The sequence below is a fragment of the Pinus tabuliformis genome, chromosome X (genome assembly GCF_031772625.1).
Source record: "Pinus tabuliformis cultivar Carrire ecotype Pingquan chromosome X, CPIR1, whole genome shotgun sequence".
In the NCBI taxonomy this organism is placed as follows: domain Eukaryota; kingdom Viridiplantae; phylum Streptophyta; class Pinopsida; order Pinales; family Pinaceae; genus Pinus; species Pinus tabuliformis.
Window position 1 is genome coordinate 604,820,044 of NC_142308.1, and position 17,268 is coordinate 604,837,311.

A 17,268-nucleotide genomic window follows, 5' to 3' on the forward strand; every position below is an offset into this window, starting at 1 on the left:
TCCGGGTGTCCTTCTTCCGTATGTTCAAGGGACCACTGATAGAATTGGAAGGATTCTCAGGAAGCATAGTATCCCTGTGACCTTCAGGCCCCTGAACACCATTCGTGGGTCCCTACGATCTGTAAAGGATCCGATCGACCCTAAGGATATGAAAGGTGTTTATTTGATCCCTTGTTCCTGTGGGACCCCCTATATTGGTGAAACCGGTCGCTCCATCAATCAAAGGATTAGCGAGCACGCTGTGGACCTTAAGCATAGGAGAGCTAAGTCTTCTGCTTTAGCCGAACATGCTGAGAAAACCAGCCATCATGTTTGTATTGAGGAGGCTAGTGTTATTGCTAGGGTTTCGCATTTCCATCATCGTAAATTTAGGGAAGCGCTTGAGATTGAAAAGAGGCCTAGCAATCTTAATAGAGATGATGGCTGGAAATTTAGTAGATGTTGGGTCCCTGCTCTCTCTTCCTAGTTGGCTTCCTCCCTCCTCCTTAGGATTTAGTTTTGTCTTTTATTATTTATTATTTAGTTAGTATTATTATTATTATTATTAGTATTATTATCATTATCATTATTATTATTATTATTATTATTAGTTTTACTTCTATTATTGTTTATGTATTTATTATTATTGTTATTATTGTTACTATTTTTATTATTATTAATTTCTATTTATTCATTGATTATTATATTATTTTGTATTTATTTATTATTTATTATTTATTTTTAACTGCTTTATTATTAATATTTATTATTATTATTATTATTATTAGTTGTATTATCCTTTAACTAACTATAATTAGTTTATTTTATTTTCTAATCCTTATTTCCTCTTCCTATTTTTATTTATTGGATTATTTGATCCTAACTAATTAACCCGGTGCGTAACTTCCTCCCTTTAATTTTTACCTTACTAATGATACCATTTCTATTTTTTCATTTATAAAAATTAAATAAATAATTTATTTACTATTATAATTGTTAATTTTTATTTTTTCATTTTTCATTCCTTTTTAATAAATAAATAAATAATTTATTATTATTTTAATTCTTCGTTTATATTTTTATTTATTTAATAAATTTAATGATTTATTAGTTTTATTATTCTTCAATTGGTTATTTATCTTATACCTAATATAACTAAATATGAATGTATTTACCTTACTAATGATACCTTTCATTTCTATAAATTAAATAATTAATTTATTTTTTGCTATTATATTTATTAATTTTTTCATTATTATTCTTCATTTATTTATTAATAAATAATTTATTATTATTTTTCTTACACCTAATATAACTAAATTTATATTTTTATATGAATTTTATATATTTTTATGAGTATATTTTTTAATTTATATGTTTTTTCATTTATCTAATAGGTTGTTTATTGTTATTCCTCATTTATATATTAAATAAATTAATTATTTTCTTACACCTAATATAACTAAATTTTATATTTTTATATATTTTTATTTTATTTTATTTATTAATTTAATTAAGAAATAAGCCGTTTATTATTATTCCTCATTTATATATTAAATAAATAATTTATTACACCTAATGTAACTAAATTTATATTTTATATATTTTCATTATTATATTATAATGTATCTTTTATATATTTGGTTATTTATTTATTTATTTTTGACCTAATTCAACTAAATTTGACCTTGCTCGTTGAGTCAACCTCTTGCCCAGGTAATCGTTGGTGTCTCTGCTCTAGCTATTTAAACATGCTAAGCTGGATCTGTTCTTCAACTTGTCCTGACGATGAACCACACTGGTTGGTTCGAAACGTGTCGACAAATGATATTCCTTGTGATTTTCGCTGAAGAATTCTCTCTAAATTCTGAAAGATTGTCAGCATTATGTAAAGACTAAGGCATCCTTGGCTGTGAAAGCAAACAAATTGTTTTGGGAAAACTGCCCCAAGGAGAGGCAGGAGTATCACCCGTACAATCCATCAAATCTGCAGGTAGCACTCTCAAGGGTACCTCATTATGTTAAATGCATGCAGCACTGTGCTGAAAATTGGACGGGATACAAGTTTAAGTTTCCTCTTTTATGGTTATCTGGTGAACAATATAAGGGCCAGTTTGGTCTATCCAACAAAGAAGAAGCAGTAGCATGGAAGCACATTCAGACTGTTTTTGGGTTCAGGAAGAAGTTTGATGTCACCGCCTATAGCTATTGTCTCAGTAATCTACATTGCTCATCCCAGTTCTCCGACTCGGACTCAGAGTAGCCATTGCATGGGGACATGCAATATCTTCAGTTGGGGGGGATGTTAGGACCCAGAATTGACCTATTTTGACCTTATACTTTTGCCATATTATTACCTTTTTGAGTCATAAGTTGTAAAGCTTTGAATATATAATGACTTAATTACCCCAAGGTACGAAGTAACTTCCCGCATATCTATATGTTTAATTGTTCAATGCATATTCGTGAATATCTTTGTATTTATCTTGGAAAAGTTGATTAAATCACCAAGTAATTGTCTTAAGCTTGCAGGAATTATAAATTACCGTTGCTGCAACATGAGAAACAGCAACTACGTAGTTGCTGCAACTCCAGAAGCAGCAACTCCACAGTTGCTTCAAACAGCGACAACAATCATCCAAAGCAAGCTATTTTTCAACAGCCGCGAATAACAAACAGTAACTATCTGAAGAACTCTGACGCGGCATGATCGAGGAGATGTCTAAAGCGGGTAGAACATAGTTACCATTGCCTAAGTCAGGAACAGCATGGGGAAACGACAAATAAAGGCGAAGATCTCAAGAAGATGGTTGAAGACAGTTACCAGCTGTATAACAACTAGAACCTAAGAAAGAATATAATTGTTATACTGCTGTAACAACGGTCTGTAATTCTTATTTTTGGATAGAATGGGTAAACAGAATGAATTGTAGTAATCGATTGTAATAGATGTCTCCTCTATAAAGAGGAGACATCTACATTAGAAAGGGGGTTAATGTGTAATCTGTAAAAGGGAGACTCTAAAAGTAAATCAGCAAGTCTGAACTTCATTGTATTTGGAATCTTTGGCAAATGAATAGAAGACTGTTTTGAGTACTTAATCTGATCTTTGTGTTTTGGGGAATCTTGTGAGAGGGACTGGGCCCACCTTCCTCACAAGATTCACCCCTTTACTTTTCTGTCAAGTGTGTAAGTGTGTGATAGTTTCTTTCTGCTGATACTCTGTTTGGATTCAACAGCATTATCTCTGGTATTTCCTTTTTGCTATTACTCTGTTTCCTGAATTGCTTGAAGTTGTGCAAGGATATCTCACCGGTGAATTTGAGTGCAGTGTGTATTAGCAATCTGGTTACAGGGGCAGGTGCTGAACATCCCCATCTGGAGGATAGGGTCCTGATCCTCTGCTAACAGAGCATCCATTACCTTGCTTTTCTGATTTGTATTTTCAATTGATTTCAGTACTGTGATAACTTAACATAGAGAATTACATATACTACAGCTTTTAATGCTTTTAGAAGTAAGTACATACAGTAAGCGGTAGCCTTTGGAATAAAAAGACTTTCCCAGGTTGACAATTAATGTGGCACCCGATTTTTCAATCAATAAACAATCTAGCTAGCCAACAGGGTTGAGTTACTAGTTTTGGAGCCTTGGTTGGAAAAACGCTCTAGAATCCCTATAACAACTTGGATTGAGTTATTATTCTTGGAGCCTTGGTTGGACAAATGCTCTAGAGCCCTTGGTGGATTGATTTACTAGTCCTGGAGCCTTGGTTGGAAAAACGCTCCGGAGCCTGGCAGCAACCATGGGTTGAGTTACTAGTCTTAGAAGTCGAGTTGAAACTAACACTCTTGAGCCTTAGAAAGCTTGGGTAGAGACAAATCTGGTGATGGTTAGTGATGCTTGGTGGTGAGGTGGAATCATTGGTTGAGGGTTGAGGTGGTTTTGCCTCTAGAAGCCCTAGATGGTTTTTATTGATGTGTTTTATGATATGCCACATTCATACTTGGAATATGGCACAAGGGTGATTGGATGAAGAGAGATTTGGATCAGCCAATCTATGGTTGGGTGGAACGTGGTAGTCCCATACCGGGTTGGCTTTTGCATCATTAATATGAGGTTATTTCTCCTTATTACTTCATGAGTATTATATTGGTTTATATGTGGATTATATGTTTGTTGTTTCCTTGTACTTCTGTTGTTATTACATGGTTATGAACATGTATTATGACAGTGGCTATGGATGGCTCTCATCATGTGTTTACTTGTAATTGGATGAACAATGTATCTATGGCCTAATAAATGATAATAAAGCTAATGATATAAGGTAACAATGCTTCTTAGCAATTTCCAGATACGTATGAGACCCCTATGCTCAGATCTTTTGTTTAAACATATAGATTACATATTTGTGACATGTTTGATGAAATGTCTGTCATGGCTAGTTGGGGTCTAGTATAGTCCTTGTTGATGTTTTTCCAAATTTATCTTTGTTTCGCTGTGAAATTTCATTCCTAAAGGTATCATTAAGTTCTTGGCAGTGACCTGGGCTCTGGACCTGAAAAGTGGCACAAATTTTGGAGACACGGGCACAGCACTGGGAAAAGAAGTCCCCAGACGCATGCATACCCATGTTGTGGGAGCGTCCAGAGCCTCCCAAACACACCCTTATCCATGTCAAGGGAACATCCAGGGGTTTGATGCACTAAAACTTCAATTGGTCTCAAGGGATGGTTACCCGAGTGGTCAGGATGGCTCCTGGGAGTTCTTTCGTTGATGTGGAAGGTTTGTATGGTGTGATTCCATCGATTCCACTTCCTTAACTGACACATAGGGAGTCGAATCATATCATAGTAACTTATAGTCACATGTTTACCCCGGTTGGATAGTTACTTGGGTATATGTGTGAGAAGGGTGTTACAGAGTGGTATCAGAGCATGGTTCACCCCTATGACTAGATGGGCGGTGTGTTGATCATGCATTCATGGCGGTTGCATATGTGTTCCTTGTACTTGTAATCCATGTGCTTGTTGCATTTGCATGGTGTTGATCATGGTTGTAGTGATATCACCATGTGAAGGTTGATGATGTTGTTGTTGGGATGTTTTAGACATGAATGCATGTCAGTTGTATATGCGTTTGTTATGCATGTCAATGTTATTATGCATTCATTGTTATGGTTATAGTTATGCATGTATAGTAGGTCAAACATGCATTGTGAGGTCATTGTATGCATTATAGGTCATCATGATGTTGTTGGTTGTTATGATGCTAATGTGTTGGTTGAGATAAAGCAAGAGATGTAGATCACTAAAGTGAAGTTGCAACAATGGACTTCAGGGCAAGAGTGTGTCGTTATACAAGTTTGTATGTTGGGCATGCATGTATGTAGGTTAAGGATTGTTATATGTATTATGGTTACATGTATGATAAATGGTAGTTGATTGGTATAATCATATGCACATGTGTCAGATAGTCATGAATGATAATAACATGTGGTTGTATGTGTTGCTGTTCCTTTATGATAGTTAACTTGATGATTATGTTATATGGTGTTGATGGGTATGTTATATGTTAACTTGTTCTTTTGTGTTAGTTAACTTGATTTTTAGGGTTATTCCAACTAAGATCTTGATGTTATATGTATCAAGCTAAATCGAATTGGCCTATGCAGATGGTTAGAGTTATGAAATTCAGGTATGAATTGACATATTTGTGATATTCTATTGTACTAATCTAGACTGATCGTACATATGTGATTGTTATGCGTGAACAAAAATTGTTTATGAGCTTATTATGTGAACATGTTAGCTAGTTATTGTTATGGATATCATGACGTTGTTTACGTTTGAGTTGATATGTTGTGAATTTATATCATGCTAATCTAGATTGATTATGTAGACAATATATCCTCCCCTGAGATACATTAAGGTATGAGTTTTCTTATGTCATCTATTTGGTGTTTGAGTGTTTGGTGTCTATTATGTCGTCTAGTTGATTTATCCAACATGGTATTGTTATAGCACCATTTACCACCCTTGGTAGATTTGATTCTATGTGATATTGTCTAGGGAAACCCTTCCCTTCCATACTTTGTCCAAATTCTTAAAAACAATGTTTTAAATCCCATAAGTTGTTTTTTCCTATATAAAAAGCGTGTACATGTGGGCCAGTCTATAGCCAACCCGTGTATATGTGTTAAAACATTAAAAATATATCAAATCTCCTTATAAACCTCCATGGGAAGGTCTAAGGGAGGAGAAAAGATTAGATATTGATATTATATTATAGTTGATTACATCCTTGATCAAGTATGAAGAAATCCCTATGCCTTTTGCACTCCCAAGTCATAGGAAACCTATGTTTCCTTCTTGAAATGTCCGTCATCCCTTCAGAACATCCTTTTGTATACCTATGGAGGAGGATTGTTGAGGCCTGGGCAGGATAGATCTAGAGGATGGTTTCGCTTGGAGCTGGCAGACGATTCATGTTGTAGTTCTTCCATTCTTTCTTTAGTTTACATAAATAAAGAGGTGTTGTCTTGTTCCTGATGTTTATGGTATTAATGCATTAATCTATGTTATGATTTGCTTATAAAATCTTATGTTAATGCTTATTTGCTTAAATGCTTATATGGCCCAACACCTATATCATAAACATGTTTTCTATTACTATTGTTGTATATGCTTTGCTTGAATGAGTTGCAGGTTCTAAGTCATTGGAAGAAGCAGAGGGTTTGGACCCTATGGGAACGACCTCAAACATATGACCTCCAAATAATACCTCTTCTTCCTACTTATTAGTTTAAGTATTAGGTTGGCTTGTTTGCATGTCTCTTTATGATGTATTCCCTCCGCTCTATTGGAGTTCTCAACCCAAGACCCTAGGTGATTCTACCTGTAACAGGTACATTTATAGTTTGTTTGAATGTTTGGTTAATTGCATGATATGAGTTTGTGTAGGTAAGATTTCTCGAAGGAATGATCTTGTTTTAAGATGATTTTACTCACACATATGTGTCGAGATAGCTGATATATACTTGAGTGTAAGTAGGTGATAGTTGTAGCATTATGTATTATGACTGATGTATGTTAGTTGATTGTTGAAGTATGACATGGCTGTCTTGATCTTTTGAATATGTGATTGACATCTGTGAGCAGTTGCAAGGAAACATGGTTGGTGTTAGCATGACAAGGTAATATTTTATGTGTTTATATAACTAAAAGTTGGGTGATGTGATAGTACGTAGTAACACTCAATTGCAACCAAGCAAAAAGATAAAAGGAAGGAATTGGGTGAGAATTCCTTTGGGCTATGTTTGGAACCACAATTCCAAACGAATGAGTGCTTTGCATACAATAATAATTTTTAAACCTAATTTGCTTAAAATTATGTAGACATGTGCTATATTCATGGACATGTATTTGATAGGTATAACAGTTGGTGTCTATTTATACCTAGATCTGTCAAGGGAATTTGGAGTCCCTTGAGAGATGGCACATATGTGTTTAGCTACAAGGAAATTTGCTTGCCACAACAAGGTAAGATAACTGGTATATTGTGATGTTTACTTATGCACTGACAGTTGTGCTGTATGATGTAGGAGATTGCATGGAAAAATAGACTGCCATGAAATATTAAAGAAGGATCAGGTTGAATTTCCCTTGGAAGCATTGGGAACACATGGAGTTGAGTCATGGTGTTTGTTTGGAGCTTTGTGCCTTCAGTATTTTGTGATTTTTTTGAGCTTGATTTATGGGTTTTGATTGAGTCTAGTGCTAGGCCTTGCCACTTAGTTCGTGATAACGTATTGTTATTAGCTTTCATGGTTTTCTTCTTGTTTTCATTTTTCTTGCCTTTTATGTATTGAGGGTCTTGAAATTTGGTTGGGGAAGGAGGAAGCCAATAGAGCTCGGGGAGAGATGAATGAAACCTAACAGGTAATGAAGTTATGTGCATGTATAAAGGCAACTAAAGGCAAGAGTATGACAGTCAGTTGGATTGGTTAGGTCCACTGGGGTAAATGGATAATGGCAGGAAAATCATGAGAAAGGTGGTGGGCTCCAGTATTGCATAAATAATGCTGCAACTCCTGGGACTCACTTCTTTACTTTTATCAACCCGGTAGTTCGTAACAAACTTGGAACCGACGGTGCTATATACACAAGTACTGGCTCTTACTGCAGGCTATCACTTGATTCACTGGCACAAGTCCACTAGGAGCTTAAGCCAACTTCTATGAGCTCTTAGAAGAAGCTTTTAACTGTCATGGATGAAATCTAACTCAAAGGAGGCTAATCTACTTGCAGAAAGAAACTAAAAGTTGAAACAAAATGCAAACCCTAGTTTTACCGACTAACCCTACTGGTGCAAGAAAAGAGATGAAAGCAGTGGAAATGGATGCCATTGACTCTTGGAAAGGTAAAATGCATGTGACTAAGCTACGTCTGAAGTAAAATCTGGAAAAATACATCTTTTTGTATTTTTGAGTAAGTTGTCAAAATGATTATGTATGTGCTGTAACTGTTTTTGAATGTGCAGAGGTTGATTGGCGAAAGGAAATGGAGTAGGTTCCTGAAGGAGGTTGGGAAGGTGAGAAGAGGGCCTAAGGGGTCCCTAGCACCCTTCCAGAGAGTTTCACAGTGATCAGATCTTGAAAAACCGCTCACGTGAACTTCTACAGGAAGTCTGCAGGGGTTCTACAGGATGTTCTATAGGATGTTCCAAAAGAGGATTTTGGAGGGTTGATGGAGGAAAAATGGTGGAAAAGTGGAAATGGAGGTTGGATGAGGATGTGAAGGGGTCTAGGACTTGGTAAATGATGTTAAGGAGTGATTAAGGTGGTTGGATTCGTTCAAGGATGGAGGGAGCGATGCTGCACAAGAATGTAGGAATTAGGGCAAAGTGGGAAAGTGTGGAAAATGAAGGGAAGGAATCTTGGATTAGGGGTTGGAGCAGGTTGTATGATGGAGGAAGGGTAGGCAGGGAGGTACCACAGGTGTTCTACACACTATTTTCCAAAACTGATCGAACAAAGACTAAGAAAACCAAAGATCTAGCTATTTTGACCTAATTTGACCTAAAAACCATAAACATGATGAACAGAAGTTTTATTGGAAAAAAATCATGCAAGATAACTATGGAAACTAAGCAAGAATAGATCCTAAACATGCAAGTACAACTGATATCAACTTTTCCAACTAAAAATCTAACACTAGCAATTGCATGGAAAGGCAAAAACAGTGTTTTTATGGCAGCAAGTATGCCTTGGTCTCAGCTCATGGTCCCAAGGAGGGAGAGATGAGATCAAGGATTTCTTGATGGCCCTTTTGTAGATCTTTTCCTTTACCAAATTTTCAAATCAACCTGAAGTATGAAAATATACTTTAATCATCAAAAACAACCTAAGTAACAAAGCAAGATTTTATCCTAAAAAACAGAAATTATCGTATGAATGCAACAAAGACACATAAAAGTACACAAAGGAGGTACTGGACACTTGGGTTGGGCCCAACCCCAAGAGCTACAGCCTCCTAAGAAATATTAGAGCTGGTGCAAAGCTGGATTCATCTTTATTGATCAAAAAATAATAGTTACATCCCAAAAACTGTCTACAAGAAAAAGCTCGAAAATGTGCTGATACAGAGCTGCACTAAAGTGTGAAAACAAAATGACTAAGCTACTGATTAAAATATAACTACAATCTAATTAAGATCTAACTAACTAAACTGAGGCCCTAATCCTTCTTATTTATACAAATTGAGGACCCCAATAGCCCTCCTAAACTTTAGGAACTCGGCTGCCAAAACTTGCAGTTAACAACAATCCTACTTGACTTGCTTGGCTGCCCCTTGTACTCCGAGTTTTTGATGGAGAATCCGAGGTAAGGGCTCATAAATGAAGGGGACACCTTCCTACAAATCCTCTCCCTTGTTCTTCCACGAATTTGGCTGCCAAGTGCTCATTAAACCTTTGATTTTGTCTCAAAATTGACCAAAAATCTGCATAAAGCACACATTAGACTTTTTGGCATAATGACTAACCCAATTCACTCTATTAGCATAAATATAATCAAAAACATGAAATAAACTAATGATAATTGTGGATTAAGTCAAATTAGGAGGCTAAATGAGCCCATATAATTACCCATTTCTAGGGCTCATCAAAAGGTAATAGGAAAGATGAAGTAAATGGATTTGAGGCGTCAAATGCCTTGGCTATGTTGGGAACGATTGTTCTCAATGTTGTGCATGGTGTGCACAGATAAAGGGAGTTCTCTTAACGTTGTTCTTCTTCTATATGGTAATTATGTTATGATCATGATTATGTTGATGTTCATATATGTATACATGTATGTATGCATGTATGTCATGTCTGACAGGGTCATTGTGGATCATCATTGTTTTTATGCTAATTTTGATATATATATATATATATATTGTTGTCTGATAGGGTCGTTAGGAATCATTCTTGTGAAGGAATGATTTCTTACGCAGGTGAATGACATGAAGAGGTTCCTGGTTCATGAGGAATTAAGCGGGAAGAGTAGCCTAACAGATCTTTGAGGTCAATATCATGTGGATATGAATTGATATTATGTGATTATACTATGTCTATTCTTATGTTATGGACAAGCTAATTTTGAGAGATACATCAGTGGAATGAAAACAATGCGATCCGTGACATGCTTGGATAAGCATGGATGGCGAAGAGACACTGGAATCATGGTTGCTTGATAGAGATAATGTGGTTTTGGATGTGTAGTGATATTGTTGTGTATATGTTGTGCATATTGTATATTTAGTGATTGTACCTATGGTGTGGTGTGCATGTTGCATATGTGGTATTGTGTACATTTAGTGTTGCGTGCATGTTTCATATGTGTTATGGTGTGTTTGTGCGGTGTTATGTACATATGGTGTTGTGTATGTATAGTATATTTGGTGCTATGTACATGTTGTATATGCAGTATTGTGTACATATGATGTTGTGTGCCTGTTGTATATATGCTGTTGTGTGCTTATTGCATACGCAGTGTTGAGTATAGATGGTGCTATGAACATGTTCGATATGTGATGTTGTGTACATATCATACTGTGCACATGATGGATATGTAGCATTATGTGCATATGGTGTTGTGCACATGTTGAATATGCAGTGTTGTATACATATGATGTTATGTACATGTTGGATATGTAGTGTTATGTACATGTGGTGTTGTGTGCATGTTGTACATGTGGTGTTATGTACATATGGTGTTGTGTGCATGATTGTACAAGTGATTCTATGTACATGTTGTACAAGTTGATTTGTGTGCAGGTGGTGATGTTTACATGTCGTGCGGGTGGCGTTGTGTACATGTCGTACAAGTGTAGTGGTGTACATGTGGCATTCTGTACACATTGTGCATGTGGTTTTGTGTACATGTGATGTTGTGCACACATTGTGCAGGTGGTGTTGTGTACAGGTGGTATTGTGTACATATTGTAGATATGGTACTGGTGTACATGTGGTATTGTGTGCATGTCTTACATGTTGTGTTGCAAGCATGTAATACTATGTATGTGCATTATGTAGTTGTGGTATCATGGGATGTGTATTTGTTGTTGTACTATGTGTACGCATATGTATTGTATTATACACTGGATATAGGTGTTGTGTTGTATTGTACACTAGGTGTAGGTGTATGTGTTGTGTTGTGTGTCACGCATAAGTGCATGTATTGCATGGTGTTGTATGTAGTGTGTGGTTATATGTGTGTGATGCACACTATGTGTATGTGTACATGGTTGAGGATAAGAAATTAGGTGTTTGTCAAGTGTGGAAACTGATCCAGTGTGCGTATGGAATAAGGACAAAGGTAGAAGCTAAGGATTGATTAAAGGATAAGTATCAATATTTTATTTTAGTTTTATTATGCATGTGATTTATGATTATGGTCTATGATGATTACATGTGATCTATGATTCTGGTTTATGATGGTTACATGTGATTTATGATTTTGATCTATGATGGTTGTGTTTTGAGCTAACCTGATGTGATATGTTTATACATGATGATTTGGTCAAAGATGCTAGTTTGACTTGTTGTGACAGGAAGCGAACAAAATTGCAAGTGTACCTTATTGACGAGCCACCAATGAGGTATGATTTGAAGTTATTTCAATTTATTTTGAATCTAATGGAAATTATGTGCTTGGTATAGGAAAGCATGAAATGCCCAATTGGGTGGTTGAAATTGATGGCAAGCATTAGAAACAATAGCAAAATGAATTGGAATAGGCAACAGTATGTTGGTAGAGCATTCAGGAGCAGGGCCATTGTCGGGCTCTGGTACCCAATAGTGTAAATTGATTTCCATGAGCATGCTATGGCTGGTATGATGGTTTCAAGGCATGGATATGACTTTTTTTTTGGATCTTCCAAGGCGAGGAATCCTTGTTGAGGGATGGACTACCCAAGATGGCAGTGCCAACAAAACTCGGAAGGTGTGTGAATGCACAAAAAGGGGTGAATGGATTGCCCACAGGATTGTGTAGTAAAGAAGGGAAGGCCAAGGATATATCTTTTTTGGTCATTAGCGTTGCCAGATGGAATCAAATGCACATTGGGAGTGTGTTATGGAACAATGAGCTGGTAATTGTTCACTAAGAGGACAAGTGGTGTAGGATTATACCGCTGGAAATTTGATGCAAATTTAACCTTGCAGTGGATTATGGACTTCCTAGGAAGGAGGTGAACCCTGGTATTACTTTGAGGGTGGAGATGTGAGCCTTTGGATTCCCTTGTTGCAGATGCAGCCATCGTATACTTTTATTTGTTGGTTGAGAAAATGTGCATATGTTTATATGTGTGTATTATTTTAAATATTGTATCGAGCTAGATTTATAAAGCTCCACAAACAATATCATTATTTGTTGGGTGAAGAAAATGTGTATGTGTGTATATGTGGTTATTATTGTAAAAACTATAGCGAGTTGTGTTATAAAGCTCCAGTAAATGGTGTGTTTGTCATGTTTCAATAGTGGCCATAATAAATACTACAATGAGCTATGTTATAAAGCTCCATGGGCAGTATGTTTTGTTTTCAACGGTCTTGATAGTTATAGGTGTCATTGAATAACGAAAACGGTGTTCCCCCAAGGGGGGGGGTTCTAAAACAACCCTGGTTAAAAATCCATGTAAATATAAAAAATATAAGACCACGACTATGGGAGACGTATTCCAAGATGAATGGTGGGAAAAACATCATAGTGGGAATTCATTTTGGTTGTTATGGCTAAGGAAAATGGCAAAAGCAATGACAAAGGCTTTGGAAAGGCATGAGGCATTTATTGGCATTTTATTTATGAAAATAAAGGAAATTAGGAGAAAAGGAAGGTGAAAGGTCATAGGTTGCTTATGAGGAGTAAATTGAAGGAAAATAATGGAAATTGAAGAAAACAGAGGCCTCATTGATAAAAAGGCTTATGAGGATCAATTGGTAAGCTTTTCTTTACAGATTTTGGTGGAGCTCTCTTCTATTCTCTCTCTCTCTCTCATACTCTTGGACACTTAGAGTTTTATTGGAGCACTCTTGGAGGAGTGTGGCATACTTGGAATTTGGAGCAAGAAGGCAAAGGAAAAGTAGGAAAGTGTAAGAGGACATTGGGATCATCAACTACAATGGGTTTTGCTTGCAGATATCGAGTTGAATGTATGATTTCCTTGCTAATTTTGGCATGCATGGAAAATGCATGTGGTTTCTTAGTTATGATCTATTATTGGCATGGAGGATTTCCTAGATTGACAGTGGTTTTTCCTAGCCTTGTCATTTCTTGGATAACCATGGTGTTGTGGGTTTTACTTTTGTGTTTTGGTTGGTTCTCATATTCCTCGGTTGTGGGTTGATTTATTAGTTCCTAGAGCCTTAGTTGGACAAACACTCTGGAAACCCTATAATGGTTTGGGTTGAGTCACTAGTCCTAGAGCCTTGGTTGCAAAAACACTCTCGAAGCCCCGTAACAAATTGAGTTGAGTTATTATTCTTGAAGTGTTGGTTGGAAAAATGCTCTAGAACCCTTGCTTGGTGGAGTTATTAGTCCTCGAGCCTTGGTTTGAAAAACGCTCTGAAGCCCTTGGTGGGTTGAGTTACTAGTCTTGGAGCATTGGTTGGACAAACACTCTAGAGCTCAGTAGTAGCCTTGGGTTGAGTTACTAGTCCTACAAGTCAAGTTGAAACAAATGCTTTGGAGCCCTAAACATCTTGGGTAGAGACCAATCTGGTGATGGTTAGTGATGTCTAACTGTGAGGTGGAATCAATGGTTGAGGTTTGTGGTGGTTTGGCCTCTGGAAGCCCTAGATGGTTTTGATTAATGTGTTTTATGAGATCCCATATTCATGCTTAGAATATGACATGGGGGTGATTGGATGAAGAGAGACTTGGCTCAGCCAATCTATAGTCGGGTGGAACATGGTAGTCCCATACCGGGTTTCCTTTTGCATCATTAATATGAGGTTATTTGTCCTTGTTAATTCATGAGTATTATATTGGTTTATATGTGGTTTATATGGTTTTTGTTTCCTTGGAATTTCTGCTGTTATTATGTTGGTTATGAACATGTATTATGACAGTGGCTATGTATGGCTCTCGTCATGTTTTTACTTGTAATTGGATGAACAATGTGTCTATGGCCTAATAGACAATAATGCAACTAATTATATAAGGGAACAATGCTTCTTAACAATTTCTAGATAAGTATAAGACCCCTATGCTCAAATTTGTTGTTTAAACCTGTAGATTACATATTTGTGACATGTTTGACTAAATGCCTATCATGGCAAGTATGGGTTCAGTTTAGTCCTTGTTGATGTTTTTGCAAATGTATCTTTGTTCGCTGTGAAATTTAATTCATGAAGGTGTCATTGAGTTATGGGCAGTGACCTGGGCTCTAGGCCTTAAAAGTGGCACAAATTACGGAGACACAGGCACAACACTAGGAAAAAAAGTCCCCAAATGCATGCATACCCATGTTGTGGGAGCTTCTAGAGCCTCCCATACACACCCTTGTCCATGTCAAGGGAGCGTCCAAGGGTTTGATGCACTAAAACTTCAGTTGGCCTTAGGGGTTGGTTACCTGAGCGGTTGGGATGGCTCCTGAGAGTTCTAACGCTGATGTGGAAGGTATGTATGGTGTGTTTTTGTCAATTCCACTTCCTTAAATGACACATAGGGACTCGAATCATATCATAGTAACTTCTCATCACATGTTTACCCCGGTTGGTCAGTTACTTGGGTAGATGTGGGAGTAGGGTTTTACAATAATTTAGTTTTTACTATAATGATAAAATGTAATTTTTTCACATGACAAGAAATAATATTATTGATATTGCATTATGTGTAATTCATTCTATGTTCCATTTACATGTTATATTTAAAACAAAAAATATTTTACTCACAACCATAAGTAAAATATTTCAATGTCCATATTAAATAACATAATTTTATAGATACTTTATATAGAGAAAAATAAAGTAATTTAAATTGAAAATTTTCTTATATTTTCACTTTAGTGAGAAAGATTGAGAGAATTCTTATTTCATTAATAATTGCTTTCTAATTCAATGTATGAGGGATATTTGTAAAATTTTCAATGTTTAATATGGATTTGATATGTAATATTAATTTAGAAAATATTAATAATAAAAATAATTAAATGTATACATACAAAAAAAAATAAAAAAAAATGAGGGGGCATTATTTAACATTTTAATACAGAGAAGGTGAATTATAAATAAAATATTTCAATTTCAACTACATATATTAATATACTAGCTGCCTAGATCCACCAAACGCCTAGAGGGATTGAATCTCTTTTCACTCAAAAATATGTTTGCATCTCAAGACATTTGATCCCTTTGGGCACTTGGTAGATCCAGAGTTAAGATGGATCTAGGCTGCAGGTTGTAAAAACAAATTGACCCAAGTTTTTTAAATTTAAGAATAAATTGAATTTTGTAAACCAATATTGAATTAGTTAAATTGTATCTTTTTATTTTTTTTGTAAGATTGGTGGTACCTTTCTATTTTTTTTTTGGAAATAAAGTAGGTTACATCCATATGTCTGAGAGTTAAGTGGCCTCAACCTACCTAATGGGAAACCAGGTTTGTTGACCACCTGATTGCAAAATATGTCATCCATAAGCAAAAAATAATAAGTTTGTCCATCCATGCTATATATACCTCAGAGTATTTATACTTCCTATTCTCTAAATAACGATAAACATAACTAATAATAATTCTAAAACTATAGGACTGAAGAATTCAAAATGAAAAACATGGGTGCATTGTCACTATTCATCATTAGCAGAATCCACCAGAGAGGGGTCCTTCACAGTAGAACCAAGCAGCTCCGAATGAGGTGTGAAAGGAATGTGCTCCTCAATTCGGCTCAGTCGACCATTCCATTTTCACAATTGGAACTAATTTTTTTGTAGTTCTTTGGTGAAATTTGAATGCGCCCGAGGGGCTGCATGCATGTCAGAAGGAAATTGTTCTAAAGATTTCGCAAGAATGTTGTTCATCATCTAGAATAGGGGCACTCTATTCTTGTATTGAGTTACTCTTCCATGAGTCTGGGCTGGATTCGGGGCCACTTCTTACCCCTCATCCATGACCAAATCAAATTCTTCCACAGTCTGTCGAGTTTCTTCTTCCCGCTCTATGATGAGCTGCCTAACCGAGTTGGAGCTCCTAGCATGGTAAGCTTGGGTTGCTTCGTCAATTATACGTGAAGCTGGCTTGCTCCCTCGTTCTGTTCCAACTACCCCAATGGAACAGTTGCGATGTCTTCGTAGCAACGGGGTTGCCTTTCTCTACCTCCCCCATCCTCAACTTCCATCATCATTGTTCTTTGTTCCCTTCACTGGAGCCATTCTGCTGTCGTTGCTTATCAATTGCTTTTCTCTTTCCCTCACCCCCAAAATTCCACCAGCCTAAGGCTGTAGTTTGGGTGCTCGATGCTGCCAGAGGTCGTGCCCACACTGCAAACCTACTTCAAATTCAAACGAAACAAATCGAGTAAGGATCACACTCCATTAACTGCGAGTAATTGTATGGCAACACAGGATTATAGTGCCACTATTTTTACATGCCTTCCTCTGCCCATTGCAGAGCCTGAATGAACTGGCCATGCCAACTATTACGAGGCCATCAATAGTATAGCAACAATTTCCAACAATAATTGACTTCATCAACCAAACATAGTAACAGGAATTGAAAGGGGATTTGAGTCGACCATGAGACTGAAC